Source organism: Diabrotica undecimpunctata, chromosome 4 (assembly GCF_040954645.1).
Source record: "Diabrotica undecimpunctata isolate CICGRU chromosome 4, icDiaUnde3, whole genome shotgun sequence".
Classification (NCBI taxonomy): domain Eukaryota; kingdom Metazoa; phylum Arthropoda; class Insecta; order Coleoptera; family Chrysomelidae; genus Diabrotica; species Diabrotica undecimpunctata.
The window spans coordinates 115,635,659-115,653,921 of record NC_092806.1 but is presented as its reverse complement, the minus strand read 5'-3'; the positions used below and the strand labels follow the sequence as shown (position 1 = coordinate 115,653,921).

Sequence of the window (18,263 nt, the reverse complement as noted above, 5' to 3'; positions counted from 1 at the left end):
GGCGCTCCCATGAAGTAGATGAGTCACCTATCGGGATCCCAGATGAGTATCTACCCGCTACATCGAGATCCCATAATTATAAATATAAATTTTGAAGTCATTTATATATTTGAATAATGATGGATAACAGCCACCGAAGCCATTTCTTGGTTCAAAGTATTATTTTTTCTGATGAGGCTACATTCAAATTAAATGGCGAGGTCAACCGTCAGAATTGTAGATACTGGGCAAAAGAAAACTCCAACTGGAAGAGCCCTATTAGGGCGAAATACGTATAAGCAGATACACAGACGCACTGTACGTGAAATCAAATCTTAACCGTCTTTTCCTTTTTATTCCGATATACTCTGTACGAGTACTAGAAACGAATTCGCTAAGGATTTTTGCTTAGTTGAGGAGATATGTCGTGGAATGCAATTTTCAGATTCCCCATGTCTCTAATAACATCTTTATCAAAGTCTGTTTGCCTCGCAATTCTTAGAAGGCACAGATTAAAGCCAAAATCTGAATTTGGTTTCGAAAATTAGTTTACGGATTTTATTTATTATAATTTATTTATAATTTATTAATATTATAAATCAATAAAAATTAATTTTCTAAGCGCATATCTTTCAAATGCCCATAATAAAAAATAAGTATAATACCCCCAGTATTATACTTTTTTGAAATCAGCTCATTTATATCGATCTAAAAATGTCCTCAAATACAAGGTGTTACATTTAAATAAATAGTCGATGATGTCATCACTGTAATGTGTATCACCTTGTATAATGAAATTTTATTGTAAAATGTAGAATATTAAATTTAAAAATCGACGTGTTTTACATTTTTTTTAAAAAGCTTTTCATTTAGGAAATATCGAATTTATTCCATACTTTACGGACACACTGTAAATTTGAAAATATATCCAAGATAACGAGTAGACACTAACAACAGTTGCTTTGATCTGGAACATTGAAGTTATCCAGCAGCTTCAGTCTACCGAAGAAAAAATTCTTGTGCTTTATCTAATACTTTTAATTATATTGTAAATTTTTATTTATTTTATGTATATCCAATTGAAAATCGATTAGGCTTAAGGTAACTACCTTATTTACAATAAACACAATGTTTGCTTATTGTAAAAAACTTAATTTACATATAGCAATTAACTAAGAGAAATATATCTCTTCTATTATAATCATAATGTTGACCATGAGGACGCTAAGTCCTAGATTAACTTGTTTACTTGGTCATTAAGTCTTATGAAAACTATATTATCTACTTTATTGGCCCATAAAATTGCACAAATTAATAGGTTGTTAACAGAAATAACACCGAAGCCATAAAATCAATATGAATTTATGGAATTTGTCAATTACGTTGTAAACACGTTTATTGTTAATATCTAATGAAAGTAAGTAATGTAAACAAATTGTTTACTTTTTTTTGCTAGGTTATATTAATATATCTACGCCTCTTACTCTAGAAACATGAGTAACTCAACTGTCTATAGTAGCATTCTTTCAACCATAACAAATTCGATAAATCATTTAAAAATAATATTAATTTATATAAAACACCTTTATAAAAAGGTAACAGATGCTGTCTTATATCATCTTAATGCTATCTACACTCCTGTCGGAGCGATTCCACCCTCTTTGGACTCATCTGATTTATTTGTCGTGAGGAATCAATTCGCGTTAACTTTTTGGTTTACAATTAGTTGTGTTGCTTGGTTTTTTCCACAATATTACTCCATTATCTCCTTTTTTGGCATATGAATTTTCATTCTTTAACTAACCATAATATTTTCCTAAGATTCTCTATAATCTGGCTCTCTTATCTCGTTTGTATCTCTCCTTTCTAGATTTCCCATCCATCTTTGTCTTTGTGCCTTGATAAATCTGACGATGTCTTGTCCTTTCAAAAGTTTACTTATTTCGTGGATTACTAATTTTCTAAATTCACCATTCCTTGTTTAGTGGAACTGCTATACTTCGAGTTATTATATGCTCCTCTTCTCGCCTTTTTCTTGTTTCCCAGGGTGGACGCTGCCGCTCTCGGTACTGCTGTTTTGATATTATTCATTTGCTCTCTATGGAGTGCAGTTCTAGCATCCTTAACTCATTTGCGATTTCTTCTTCAAACTTCTCTTTACATTCATGAATCTTCAGTTTGTCCAGGTCCAGTTTGTTGATTCTTTGTTGCCTTTCATTTCTTTCTTTGTTAATTCTGCATCTAAATTTGGTTTGGAGTAAAAGATGGTCTGATCCACAATATGCTCCTCGTCGTGTTCTCACATCTCTAGCTGCCCTTTTGTCTATCAACTAAACTTCTATAATATAGTCTAGTTTTATTGTGAAAGATTTTTAAAAAATTTAATTTTTTGTCATCTTTTTTTAATCTAAAAAAATTTAGATTGCAAAATTATTATGCGAAATTTGTTAAATCGATTTTAGGGAAATTTGGAGGACTGTTTTACTTGGTTATAAAGATTTTTAGACGATTTATGAAGGTCCTAAGTGTAATCTAAGTGGTTGAAAAGAATTAAATAAAAAAATTTTATCTGGCAATTGGCAAAAAGCTATTTGGTAAAAACTGTAAGTAATGTTATAACATGTAAACTAAAAACTCGATATTATAATAAAATAAACGATAGGCCAGTTTTAATTTCTTTGGGAAAATAACTAATGTAGTGATGATGATGGTGGTGGTATGTAATACGAAAAGTAATTTTAACCAGTTAGAAAATCTACAAGTTACTTGGACAAGACGAGCATCGTTGGTCTACAGAACAACCCTCAAGGCGTGGTCGTACAACAGCCGGAAATATTGTTACGCATTTACTAGACTTCGAATTAAAATCCAGGAACTTCAGTCCCCTGAAAAGCCTAAAACTTACTGTTTAATAAACAAATCTTAGATATTTAGGTCCTTTATACAAAGGAAAAAATTATTCGCAAAAGTGAAAGTATCGCTGTGCAAAATTGCACCAGATTGGGGGTCGTCAGTTATTACGTAACGCAATTTTGTGGTGGGGGTTCTTGTTAAACTTTACGGAGCATTAAGGGGGTGGGAGGGAAGTTCGAGCAACGAGTTACGTAATATTGTTTTTTCACTTAAATAAAAAACATATGGAATTAAAATCTCTCAAGCTGACAATCCAATAATTGTATTGTACAATATTTTTATGTTGTTCCTTTTGTTTATGTTTGAAAAAACGTAAAAATTGACAACTACTAAATTTGTCGGAATATAGAAAGCCTGAAGATAGCTTGCGGGATCCAGCAGAACCTAATCTGGCATGGTTTAGCACTTACGTCTGTGAATCTCAAGATGTCTTGCAGGTGCATGAATTTGCGGAAAAATACTGCTGTATTCGCTCGAGGAATGCATTAAAATCGGTTTTACCTGATTTCCTGCAGTCAGCCTGCGCAATCCTTCAAATCTCAAGCAAACTTCTGATATCCAGTCAATCGGATAAAGGAACATGCAAGGTTTCACTACTTCTTGTGAGGTTGTCCTTGATCTGTCGCCTTCTCTAAAAGGATTTAAGCAAAAACTTATGATTTCTTTTGTCCATCACTGCTTAGATCCCTAGAACAAAATATGTACAACCAGTAGGATCTATTTCATATTTCACAATAGTGCACCTCACAGCGACTTGCTGCCAAAAGGGCAAATGAGCTTTTCTGAATTGTGTGCTACTGTGAAATATCGTCTAAGGATGCCGATTGGTTCGAGGAAGATAAAGTTGAGGCATGTGGTTTAATAATTCTGGAATCTTTTTCGTCTGCTCTCTGGATGCCAGTATTGAAAGAATCTGAGTGGATGTAAAACCTAAAGAGAAGTAGTAGCTCCAAATGAGTAGTTTTTTAAATACCTTCCTGTTCCATCCATTTTTATCAACAAACGATTTAGGAACTTTGAATATATTGGATCTGAAGACAACCCTTTAGTTGCCGATGCAAGAGTCAGGTTAAAACGAACAGAGAAAAAAAATCAGCAAAAGAATTTTACTATTTCAGATGTCAACAAAAGTGAAATAGAAAATGATGTAAACAATTACATGAAAGTAATAAGAACAACTGAAAATGTTGAAAAAATATGGACATTATTTCGAGAACATATGACCAAGATATAGAAGAAGATAGTAAAACTAGAAAGATTCAATAGATGACGAAGGAAATACTAGACCTTCTAGAAATAGATGTTCAGAAATGAAAGAATTAAAAAAGTAACATGACATGTTCAATTAGCAATTTCAAAATCAGTCAAAACCATGAAAGTAATTGGATCAGATAACATCCCAGCTGAACTCTTAAAAATGAGAACCACATCAGTGTTCAAACTGTTTACTGATGTATAGACTACTGGTAAAATATCTGTGGAATGGCTGAAGTATGTTTTATAGCAATTCCGAAGAAATAGCAGAAAGAAGCGACGAATACAGAATAATTTGTCTGATGGACCACACATTTAAATTTTTTCTTCGTATTATTCATTGTGAAAGAGACCTAGAATAAACTCAATATTCTTAATATTTTTTTTGTATTGCTACAATTAAGAAAGAGAAACCAAAATGATTGATTTGGTTATTCGTGCATATTCAATAGTGATTAGACAGTCTCTGAAAATCATAAAATATTTTTTATTCACAAATAATCATTGGGTATCCGATACCCATGTGTGTGGTTTATATTAAAAAAAAAACAGGTGTGATCTTCCAGGATTGATAAAATATCAGTTTAATTTTTCTTCTAAATTTTTCTAAACAGACAAAATAGTTTTCTGTATTTTACGTATAAAATGCAGAAAACCATCAGCTAACGATGTCCCTATGTTTGGTGGTGGATAGTGTAGTGGACAAAAATTATTGCCGTTATAAACATTTTAATTATTCTCATAATTTTTGGCAAGCTTCTTTCCCAGTAAGATATTAATCCCCTTTTGACGAAACAAAGCTATTCAGGTGCACATCCTGTCCGGAATATATTAAAAGTTAACGTTTATAATATCTAATGCGAATGCACTACAAAAAGACAGGGGATTTTGGCCGTTACCTTTAACAAGTGCTTTCATGTTATAAAACCACCTGACACGGTGAGCTGCCAACTGTTGTTATATATCCGGTTCGGTGGATAAGTTGACTTTATGAGAAAAAGGTACCCTACATGCTAACAACTGTTTTACAACAGACGTCCTGCGTATGGAACTATATATGTGAGTTTAATTATATATTGCTGTTTAAATTTCGTATTTTTTAAATTATACGAATGATATTTCGTTGCAATGCCAATAATACGCAATAAAAAAAATTTATCAGTACATATTTACATTTATTTTAAGTAATCTAGTTGTATTATAATACCCAAAAAATTGTAAAAATCATAGACGAATAACAGATTCAAAAACAGAAATAGATGCTAAATGTTTTTAAGGAAAAGAAATGGTTATTAAAAATAACGGTTATTTGATCTAGAAATTCGGTGGTATAGATAAATGTTTCACGAACCAGTTCCAGAAAGAAGCTTAAGCAATGGGTAAAAAATGGGTAAATTTAAAAAATTGGTTCATAATATAAGTTTGACAATGATCTTATTTATAATGTTTGTAATAATGGATTTTTTCGAAGAGAACGTGTAGGAGAAGCGAATCTAATATGACTTGACAATGGCAAGTGTGACCTTGTCAGCTAGTATATAAATTTTGACTTTTTACATAAAAAATTTGTTATTTATTTTTGGAAAACTAACTAGAGAAGATAAGGACGACGAGTTTTAGATTGCCTTTTAAATAGAATCTGACAACCAAAAAATACACATGATAGAAAAAGCTACAAACAATACAGTGCAAACTAGTGGAAGAAAATACGTGGATGGAACGGGAAATAGAAAATGCAAAGAATAATCACATAAGTGAATATAAAGATGATAACACAGACAGAAAGAAACCTCATTTAAAAAGCAACATAATAAGAAACAAGAAGAACATTTTAAAAATGGCAACACGGAATGTAAGAGGTATAAACAGAAAATAAGTAGAACTGGGGAAAGAAATAGAAGACAAGAAGATTAAACTAGTGGCTATAACAGAAGCACAAAGAAAAGAAAGAGGAACCACGACTTTGAAAAACGGAAACTTACTAATATACAGTCGAGTAGAAGAGAGAAAGAGATCTAAGGCAGGGTAGCATGCATGGTAAAGAAAATATCATCAAGAATGTAAGGAAATGGATATATTTTAATGAGCGTATACTTAGAGTTGATATAGAGATCGGCACAAAAAAAGCAATTATAAACCTAAATATATGATATGGATCTAATACAGACGCAACAAAAAACGAAAAAAAAAATTCTGGGACAAATTGCAAGAAGTAATAAACGATTGCACAGCGAAAACAGTATTCACAGGAGATTTGAATGCTAGAGTGTGAAAAGAAGTAGAAAAATGGAATGATGTTATAGGACCATATGCAGATAAGAAAACTATTACTTGAATTTTGGTCAGACAATAACATGATGATCGTGAATACACATTTATAATACAAAAAGATACATTTTAACAACAAGAAGTTTACAAGAGAAGTCATATTAAACAATGAACAATCACGCAATAGACGTAAGGGTGAGAAGAAGCTACGAAATAGGCAGTGATCACTACCTACTGAAAACTACATTTAACAGCAAAGGAATAGAAATAAAAAAACAGAAGACCAGAATAAAAAATATAAGAAAATAATTAAAATACACAAACTAATGGAAGAATCAACAAAAATCAGATATAAGAAGGAGTTACAGAAGAAAATGGACAAAGAAGGAGAAATGAGAGAAATAATGTAAGAAGAATGTGGAAAATTTAAAAATGGTATGACAAAAACAGCAAAACTAGTATGTGGGTCTACAAGAAATAATAGGAAGGAGAAACGGACATCATGATGGAATAAGGAGGTAAAAATCGAATTTATATATATCGAATTTTTATATCTAAATTGGTAATTTCGGTAAAATTTGTATTCATGAAATATATTTGATTTTATGCCTATTCTGTTAATATCAGTGGTGTCCGTCTTCAAAATAAAGTTCGTATAACATTTTTTTGACACAAAAGAAATTCATATTCTCTTATATTCTTTTATGGACGTTATAACGATTCATTCGCTCATAATGATTCGCGTACATAAGTCTTACATACAAAAAAATCAGATTAAATTAATATCGTAATGTATATACAAGCTATACGCTCCCGAAGAAGCTTAAGCTGTTTTCACTTGAAGATCTTTTTTGTGTGGGAGATCATCCCATTCTGGGTTTGGTTTTACAGTTTGTGGTGTGACTTCGCTATTTCCACTACTTTTCTCAATTCTTCTCTCTCTTTGATTGTGGTGTGACTTCGCTATTTCCACTACTTTTCTCAATTCTTCTCTCTCTTTGATTGTCCTTTCTATATTTCTAATTTCCATACCTACTCTTTAAGTCTTCTTCCCTTGTTGTCTCCAAGGTTTAGGTCTGCCTTTGGTTCTTTTACCAGGTGGTATCCATTCCGTCATAACTCTTAACGGATTGCTCTTCTCTCTTCTCATTATGTGTCCATACCATCTAATTCTTTGTGCTTTTATTGCTCTAACTATGTTCTCTTGATCCATCCATTCTTGTATTTCGTGATTCATCCATTGTCATACATCCTCTTCGTTTTCCCTCTTTGGTCCCAGTATTTTTCTGATAATCTTCCTCTCAGAAACTTTAAATTTCTCTTCTTTTCTTGCTGTTAATGTAAATGTTTCTGCAGCGTATACTACTATTGGTCTTATGGTCGTTTTATAGATTTTCATTTTTGTGTTTCGGCTTATCTTCTTATCTTTAAACATTTTTTTACTTTATATGTTACATTCAGTAAATTAATTGCTCGGTAATTTTTACATATTCTGTGATCTTCTTGTTTTGGGATTGTCACTATATTTCCCTTCTTCGATTCTTCGGGCATTATTTCGTTGCTTCATATATTCTGTTTTAGTTATATTAGTTTATGTTATGTTTCTGTCTGTATAGTGCCTCCCCACCGTATTTTATAAGTTCTGCACATATTCCGTCTTCTCCCGCTGTTTTCTCGTTTTTAAGTTGGCATATTTTCTCTTTCACTTTTGTATAGGTCAATTCTTCTTCTTCTTTATCTTGTTCTGTGTTCGTTATTGTTTCTTTTTCTTCTTTTCTATCCGTTTCTTAATATATTTCTTCAAAATACTTCTGTCATTTTTCTGCTTCTATAGCTATATTAGCTGTCCATTTTCGGTTACCTAGTTTAAAGTATTGGTACAATGGTTTTGAGTTGTATCTTTTATTTTCTGCTTCTATTTTGTTCACTATTTCCTCTACTGTTTGATTTTTTTTTTCGATTTAAATAATCTCTTTGTCTTTTGCCTTTGATTTTTCTCCCACTGCTAATATTCACTCATCGTCAAATCAATTATTTCTTTTTTATTTTGCATTTTGTCAACCACTTCCTCTGCTGCATTGTTTATTCCTTGTTTAAATTTTTTCCACTGTTCCTCCATTTGTTGTTCTTTGAATTGCATCTCTGTTCTTGTACAAATCGTCTTCGTAATTTTTTCTCTTTCAATTTATTTACGTCCCATTTTCTCTGTGCTTTTCGCCTTTCATTATTAGTTGTTTTTGTTTTACATTTTTTAATCACTAGCATATGGTCCGAATCAATGTTGGCCCCTCTGTGAGATCTAACGTAATTTATTGATTGTTTTTGCATTTTAATCAGTACATGGTCTATTTATTTCTCTCCAGACTTCCTGGTGTGATCCATGTTATTTTGTGTATGTCTTTGTGTTTTTTATATCTCCTGCTACTTATATTCATGTTTAATGCCGCTGCTAAATTACATAGTCTTTCTCCATTATTTTTTGTTGTATTATGTATTGAGTTTGCACCTGTAACCTCTCTGAACCAATTTTCTTTGCCTATTTGGGCGTTGATCTCCTAACTTATAATAAGATTCACAATTCACCTAGGGATGTAAAAAAATATAATTTTTATTTCTCGACTCGAATCATAATGATTCGCATAAGTCTAACATACATACAAAAAAACAGTGGATTAAGTAAATATCGTAATAGACTTCATATGTTATCGGATAAAGTAGTAGAATACATTATGATCACAAGGAGATACTCTACTCTTACTAAACACTAAGATAAATATAATAAATTCGATAAATTGACTTACCGTGTTGATGATATTTGTTCCGATTAAAATGCTGTTATTTCCGCGATCAATGTTAAGCCTGAAAAACAAAAAAAAAATAGTATAGATTGTAATTTTTTTACGAAGAAAAAGTCTTAGTAGAAATGAAACCCGAAAGTATTTAATGAAGTAAATTAAAAATAAGTTGTATTCATAAATAGAGACATGCCTTTAAAAATAAAATGAAAGATAAAAATGCCAAGATATGGTACACTAAAGAATGGTGGCTCAGTACACAGTATGTATCAAGTATATCTGTATAAACCTCATCACAGATCAAGCATGAAACTATAAATATTATATAAGAACAGTTAATACTATTACTTTGTATTTATATTTTATTCCTGCCAGTGGAATTAATAAAATAAATTTATATTCAAGCCGTAGGATTTCAATCCCGCTCGAACATATAAATCATTTTAGCGTAATTCATTTCGTATTAGGTTTCTATTACACTGCATCAGTGGTTTTGGAATATATTGGAATTCACATGCAAGGTGAAATAGTTTTGATATATTACGATAGAAACAATAAAGCACACAAAGATAGGTGAGTGGTTTTTGTTGATGGAAAAGTAATATCAATTTGTATCAAATTTAATCCTTACAATTAATAGTTATCTGGAAAGAGAAACAGAATAACAAAGCTTAGACAAGTTAGTGCCGTTGAAGTGTACTGTATGAAGTATTTTTATATAAAAAAAATCTAGAGTCAGGTGAAATTACAAATTAAACATATTGATGCGAAAGATCCGTAAAATTTGTCCAATATAGGAGAAGTACATTGAAAAAGAAGAAGAATGGAAGAAGTATAGAATATTCAAGATGACATCGAAAAATCACCAAATATCTAGTAAAGTCTGAAACGTCAAAAACTGTCAGTTGTAATTAAGTTTTTGAAGTTTATAGTTGTATTGTGTTAAAGATTTGTAAACAAGTTGGTGATGAATATAAGTTATTTTAAAGAGGTGTAACATTGGTGACATCGGTTGAATAAAAAAAATTAAGTTTTTAAGTCCAATACAAGATCTTAAATTCTACTTAAATTAGCTTACCAGAATTAAATTATATCATAAAAAACAGAAAGAATACATCACCTGAATATGATGATATTAGATATCCTATGATATTCCAATCACCAAACAATGCCAAGATGTTTCGAATCAAAATTCTAAATGATATCTGAATCAATGGAGAAAGTATAGAAGAATGGAAAAAGACTATTATAATACCAATACACAAACCAAACAAAGACCCCACCTATGTGACTCATATAGACCTATTGCACTTATGCCATGTATACTCAAGGTTTTCGAAAGAATAATTAAAAACGATTGGAATGGTGGTTAAATACAATCGGCGCTCTGCCAACTAATGGTTTTAAAAACGGTTTTGGCACCATAGATGCGGTGACACACTTAGTTACAGACATACAAAGAGGCTTAACTGAAAACGAGTATAATGGAACGATGTTCCTAGATGTTAAAGGTGCCTACGACAATGTCAACTGGTTCATCTTACAGGAAAAATGATGCAATTACAAATCCTCAAGAAGTTGCTAACACGATATGCAAATTACATATAAACAGGCAAGTAGGGCTCAGAGGACATTATGGGTGTCCAGTAAAATATCAAACTGCGAATTTAGGTTTGCCACAAGGATCTGTCCTTGCACCATTACTTTTTAATATATATATTACTAATTTACACACCTCCATATCTAAAGCAACTATTATACAATATGCCGATTTTGTTGTTTATACACGTAGCAAACATCTCGACGAATGCATCAATCGTTTGAATTCAAGCACGAAACTCGTTTTAAGATCAATAAGTGATTTAGGGCTACAAATCTCCGCAGAAAAATCCAAAGTTATAATCTTCACCAGGCATAACATGAAACCGATGCAAAAAATTACAATAGATGGTACAGAATTGGTATACCAATGTCAAATACTTAGGAATCAAATTAGACAGAAAATTGACCTGGAAACTTCATATTGAACAAATAGAGACAAAATGCAATAAAGGACTAAACTTCTTAAAATCCATTATGCGAACTTGGTGCAAAACCTCAAACAGCTCTAATCTTCTATAAAGCTTACATAAGATCAATAATTGATTATGGTTGTAGATTTTATGGAACAGCCAATAAAACAAATCCACGTAAGCTGGATATTATACAAAACAAATCACTCAGAATATGTCTGGGAGCAATGAAATCTACACCAGTTGAACCGTTAAGAACTGAAGCAATCGAACCTCCATTAGATCTGAGAAGATCATTTTTAGCTGAAAAAATGATTATTAAGTCGCTAAACAAAAACTCACCATTCATTAGCAGCATATATAAGTTAAACGAATACGATCTAACTAAGCCTTTTTGGATTCATAAAAACTTTTCTTCTATTTGTGATGGATATAGAAACGTGACCTTAAAACCACAAATATAGTGAATGACTACTTTGATCACTTTGTTTCCTGTGTTGTGAATGTACCCCTTTATTCAGAGTAAGCATCATTTAATAGTATATAGTCATAAAACAAATTTTACAGGAACATATAAACTACGTCACTATATACACTGAAAAATATAAGTTAAACAAAAACACATCTATTTTCACAGCTGAGGCAATAGCAATTCTAAAAGCACTAGAATATGTTCATCAGGAAGAGGATCAGAATGCTATAATCTTTTCCGATTCACTTTCCATTCTTAAAATTTTAAAATCAAACTCGAACACAACCAATGACATTATTTTTAGCATCCAAGCAATACTTAAACATTTACAAGATCAAAATAAATATATAAAATTCTTCTGGGTCAAAGCACACGCAGGAATAACAAACAATGAAATTGCAGATCAAATTGCCAAAGAAAGCATAGTAATGGGGGAACAAATATATTACGAATTAACCACAGATGAACAAATAATCATAGCAAAACAGAGAATGATGAAGAAATGGTCCTATTTATGGCAAGAGTACAGCTTTACAAATCCAACACGTTACACAAGGCTTGAAACCAAATTAAGGAGAAAACTTTGGTATAATGAGTACGATTACAATCGAAAAAGGGAAAAAGGGTCTTGTATGAACCTTGGACTGTTGGAAATTATAATTGATCTTCACCTGTGGCTGATTAACCAGCCACAACGTTGACGATTTATATATGGGTTTTTGGACTGACCTCACTTGTTTGTTTGTTTTTTCTTAACTGATCACTGAGGGGAAATTTGGTGTTAGTAACCACCTTTCCTTTCATTTATTGGTTCCTTACAAACAGGTTGTCACCCAAACTCATCTTATTATTTAAATAAACCGCTCTATTATTAGGGTTGGTATTTCACCTTGTTGTTCTGTCATAATTAATGACCTCAAGGTTTACTGTCTTTTCACGTTGTTGGCGCGTTTGTTATAATATAACACCATTTTACCGGCAGCATTCAAGAAGCCAGGAGTGGTAATTTCATTATACATTAAATTATTCAATTTCAATATTAATTACTTTAATAATGCTACCTAAAGTTAAAATTAAATCATAACTATTACTATATTATTGGAAGTGCATCTCTGATTTTCTTAGTTCTTCATACTCTTTTTCAATGTTTTTTTTACTTATACATGTATAAAAAACCACATGTTCTTTTGCTGTGCTTAGTTTGAACAAATTGTTAACTGTATTTAATTCAAATTATTGTTTATACATCGTAATCGTATAATGTCCATTTACTTAAGCGTCTTTACAATTTCAATATCACTGACTGCTACATATCTTTTTAAGGTAACACATGTAACAAATTTTCCATGCTTGTGTGGTTTTTTCATATTGTTCTTCTTTTTAGATGAACTGATGATGCTTTCTGATTAAGAAAGCGAAACGTCTTCAATAAATAGATGAAGTAGCCATCATCTTTGTCTTTTTTCTCCACCTTTTGACCGAAAAAAACCCACCACACTTTCGAGTGATCCTTAATTTATTTATATATATATATATATATATATATATATATATATATATATATATATATATATATATAACATAAATCTGTCCCTTTTTGATTCTCCAACACTGAATCATCATTTTTATACCTGTTAGGTATATAATCCACGGGTTTGCATTGTTATTTCTATGTGACCAGAGTGGACTCTTTGAAAATACATTTCAACAGCAGCGGATATTATTTTGATTGATTTCAATTGGACCACTTTACTTGCTGTTTGCATATTATTAAATATTTGCATTTGTAATGAGCTGCCAGTTGGAAACAAATAAAGTATAAGTATTACATTGACGGCTACTATTTGCTACAATATATTTGTACACGTGGATTAAACAGTAATTTATACAAATACAACTAAATACTCTGTATACAATATCGTATCTTAACGTAAAGTAAATCATTAAATATTTTTTTCTACTATTAAAGCCAATACAGAATAGTTCATTCAAGCATTAAATTAACTTTATTCTTTACCAATATTTGTTTTCCTCTTATAACCATTCTGATATTATAAATCTAATGCAGTGCTTTTTGAGCAGATGTTTGTTTAGCCGACTATGGCATTGGATGATGTATTTTTCGAAGTGTTAAAACGGTCAGTACAGGTGCTGTTTTAAAAAACCACCTGTTGTAACGTTCTTTTGTTATTCTTATGGACTTTTAATGAAAGAATTAGTTACTTAATGGCGAAAAATGTACAAGACAATAAATGTTTAATCAGTTTTCAAACTATTATATAAACAGAAAGCAAAAGCGTTTGTTCTCACTAAAAGGTTTTGGAAAAAGTTCATTTTTGTTTAGAGATCCACTGCCTTGTATTTATGTTATGTGTCTATATCGTTTTGTGTATATATTTTTTATTCTTTTCATTACTAAGAAATGTGTTCTTATAAGTTTGCGAGTTTTAACTTAACCCATTAACGAACAAATAATTTTATTTCAAAATCTTAAAATTTTGGTTATACGTGATTCTTACTGTTCTTAGGGAAATATTTATCAAATTGTTTTATATATTATCCTTGCCTTCTATGAATGTATTACATACATGCGGCTAAGAAATAAACGTTTTCCTTTGAGCTTGTGACTCTATCTACTAGCTTGTTCGAGAGGTTCTATATGAGCAAAATTAAATGCTATATAAACACAGTTAATATCGGTCCATTCTACAAAAAGTATTTTCTCATTTAGATCAAATCAAAAATCCTATGATCTACGAGCTTCTTTGCCAAGAGTTTTTGTATCTTGTATAGGAGACTGTTGCTCGATATTCACATTTTTGTAAATGAAATAATAAATCTCTACTGGTAAATAAATTAATAAAAAATACCCAGTGGCTTGCAGGTTCTTGATTCTAAGGTCTTTAATAATTTTTAGCGATTGTTTAGCCAGTATAAAAGTCAAAATTATCCGACAACAATACCCGCTGCTTCCACAAAAATCACAAAATTTGTAGTCGAATTGGATACACTTTCCACGTATAAATGGTTTCACTGAATCATTCCATTTACTTTATTTTAAAACGTATTATCTAAAATAATATTCGTCAAAATATTGGATACACGTAAAATCATTAAGTAATTAGCGTAAATGCACTCGTAGATAGGACAAACTCTTAACTGCAATAAAACCTGGGATTTTAAAATAGACCCGGAGGGATTTGCAAACTGATCGCTGGCCTACCTGCACCCCGTGGTAGGTAAAGAGCATAAAGTGCTTGCAAACCACTAAGGTTTAATCATTTAAAAGAATAATCCAAGTCTGGATGTATTAAATGCAAATGCAATACATTGGCAATGCATAGCTACTTAAATTGGCCTTGTTCCTTTAACATGGATAGTGAATTGCTTATTAATTATGTCTAATATGTCTAATAGGTCACTCATCATGAGACACCCAGTTAAATTTTAAAGCAATTTGCTTAAAATAATTTCTGAATTTAATAAATTACCACGTAAGTAAGAAGAACAGGTCTTCTTCTTGATGTGCCTATCCGTTACGACTTTTGGCGATTATCATTGCAATCTTTATCTTATCTGCAGCAGCGCGGAAAAGCTGCACAGATGTTGTAATGAACCAGATTCTGAGGTTCTTTAACCAAGATGTTCTTCTTCCTGGACCTCGTTTTCCAAATATTTTTCTTTGTAGGATGGCTTAAAGAAGAGCATATCTGGATTAATTTCGCATAACATGTCCGAATAATTGTAACTTTCGAGATTTGATGGTGGTCAGTACCTCTCGATTCTTATTTATTCTGAAAAGAACACGTAGCAGGTAATATTCCGCATTATAAATCAGCTTCTTTTATCAAAAATGCTGGTGATAAGTTTATCTATTTGCGATGATTAGATTATGATTCTCCAAAGGTTGCCGGTGATCAGTTTACTACATCTCGGAGGGTTTAATAATTTCATTGGAAGCTATAAAGTGATGAGATTGTAGACGTCCAAAATATTAGTTACTGCGGAATAATTTCTCCTAAATATGATATAATATAAAACTTTTTATGCAAATCGCAATAAACAAATATAAAATTAAAAAAAAATACATCCACTTTGCACAGATTCATTTCAACTGTATACTGAAATACTGCACTTTTTGATAACGCTAAGTACCTGTGTCCTATTTATAGATCAGTAAAATAAAAGTTCTAATTTTTTCACGACTATGGTTCATATTAAATATTAACCAACAAGAATAATACAGTAAACAATAAAAAAAAAGCCGGCATGAAACGAAGCACTTAACGAAGCTAGTAAATTTGTCTGATGATTATAATTTTTTTTTTATAAAAAACAATAATACATATAACACAACACAATTCTAATTCTAATTTATCTTATAATTTTAATTTAAGCTTACTACAGCCTAAAATATCTATAGGAAATTTTTCTTTAACTAAGAAAATTTTAAGGTTTAAAAAAAATAAAATTTTCTGTGATCTATAAATAGGACGCTGGCCTATAATGGGTCACCCAGCACTTTTTATTTTGTTGTTTAATTTATATTTTAATTGTTTGGCGATTTTAAAAGACCGCTAATAAATCATTCCAAAAATTGCTTTATACTATTAACTTTTACTTTTATGCCATGGTACATCATTTACATAGAAACATTAAATATTCCTTCTATAAATATATATTATACGAAAAAGTCCATATAATAACGGCGACATTTTAACAATGTCTGAATAGAAAATCGGAAACATGACACATGTTAGTGTTGTTTTTATAGTATGTATTAAATTTGTTAAATTGAATTTTGTTAAATTTGTTTGAGGCTTTTTGAAATTTAATTATCTATTAATTTACTGTTTGTTCTTTTTTTATCATTTTAAAAATCTTAGTAGTGGATGGGGTTAATTGAAAAAATAAATGAATCAGTCAGATAATTTTATTATGTTTAGCAAAAAATTTATTATTAAAATACAACAGAAAGATCCTACTTTTTATATTAATATAAACAAGACTTTGCGCTGTTCGCAGTATGTCGAACTCTGATCACGGTTTAAACCCACATGATAGCTTAAACTATTACATTCCGCAAAAGTAATAATACCAAATTATTAAAATTTAGCTGTCACTTCCACTATTTTAAGAAGTTTCTTGGAATATTGGAATATGGGAACAAGAATCATAGGAGACTTCAACACAACAAAAGGGCTCCTGCAGGGTTGTTCCACATCTCCAACCCTATCCATTTCAATGTTTGTAATATAATTATATGTCTTACCGATTTTTAAATACCTATTCAGTATTTTCCAATTCCTTCTGCACTCCATTGGTTTTAATTTTACAAGGATTTTGTTCCTTTTATAAGAATCAACTAAGTTTTTTGATGCTCTTAGCAATAAAACAAGTCTTGGTAACTTCTACACAAAACCGACATTCGCATAATTCTTACTACACGTCTTCATTTATTCCATGAACTGTTTCAAGACTTAATATACTTTTTAGTTATCTGATAAGGTCTTTCTCATGCGACTATGAAATATGTTTAGAATAAAATACAGAATACGCATTACTTTTTTGTGCACATCACAGAGTTAGTAATGGTTCCTTATAAGGCAAAATATAATGTAATATACAGGGTGAGTTATAATTATTGGGACGTAGACTATGCTTAGGTTATTTAGATCAAAATAAGCCCATTTGATTAAATATGCTTTAATGAAATGTTGCTGTGGAAAAAATAACAGTGTGTTAAAATTAAAACTTTTTTTTTTCGTTTTTTGTTAAGAATTTCACTATATATTTATATATTGTTGCAAAACTACGTGTAACGACAATGGCAGAGTTTTGGGTAAGGAACACTATTGTATTTATTATTTTATATTTTGACGCCACTTGGATGATTCCAGATGGTAAAATTGAGTCGAAACTTTTTAGTGAATTTAAATAGAAAATATTATGTAACCATTATGTTTATTTAAAATTAGACTTTATTGCGTCACCATGATTTCTGTATATATATATATATATATATATATATATATATATATATATATATATATATATATATATATATATATATTTTATTTCCCAGTTCGGTGCTTTACCCAATGCAATTGTTTAATTGTTTTATAAATTTTTATTTTCTTTTGTTATTTTATTACTCTACAATAGCATGGAAAACGGTAAAAAATCTGAGAACAAACAGAAAAGAAACGAGTAGAATAGATTTAATAGAAGAAAGATCTTGGATCGAACACTACTCACAACTTTTGACTGAAGCAAGACCTCAATTCACGAACATCAGTTCAACAACATATGAACTGGAATTCAGTGAAGACGATTAAATAACAGTACAGGAAGTCGAGAATGCAATACAAACTCTAAAAAATCGGAAGTCATGCGGACCACAAGGTATACCAAATGAATTATTAAAACATAGCCCACAAGTATTACGGGAATTACTGGCGTATGTCTTCACCTTATTCTATAATGGACACGACTTACCACCGGAGTGGACAAAAGCACATATTAACAACATCTACCAAAAGGAGATAGAAAGAATTGTTCAAACTACAG

The 18,263-nt window shown here is 30.8% G+C and overlaps 1 protein-coding gene across 2 annotated transcripts in view; it reads right to left on the bottom strand.

Annotated features, from left to right (window-relative positions):
* The window catches only part of LOC140439882 (uncharacterized), a 284,930-nt gene that overhangs the window by 209,912 nt on the left and 56,755 nt on the right, over positions 1-18,263 (bottom strand). For both annotated transcript variants that reach the window (XM_072530053.1, XM_072530052.1), the window contains exon 2: positions 9,216-9,273. The gene's annotated coding sequence lies outside the window, so the exon portion shown is untranslated. The remainder of the gene's footprint in view (positions 1-9,215; positions 9,274-18,263) is intronic.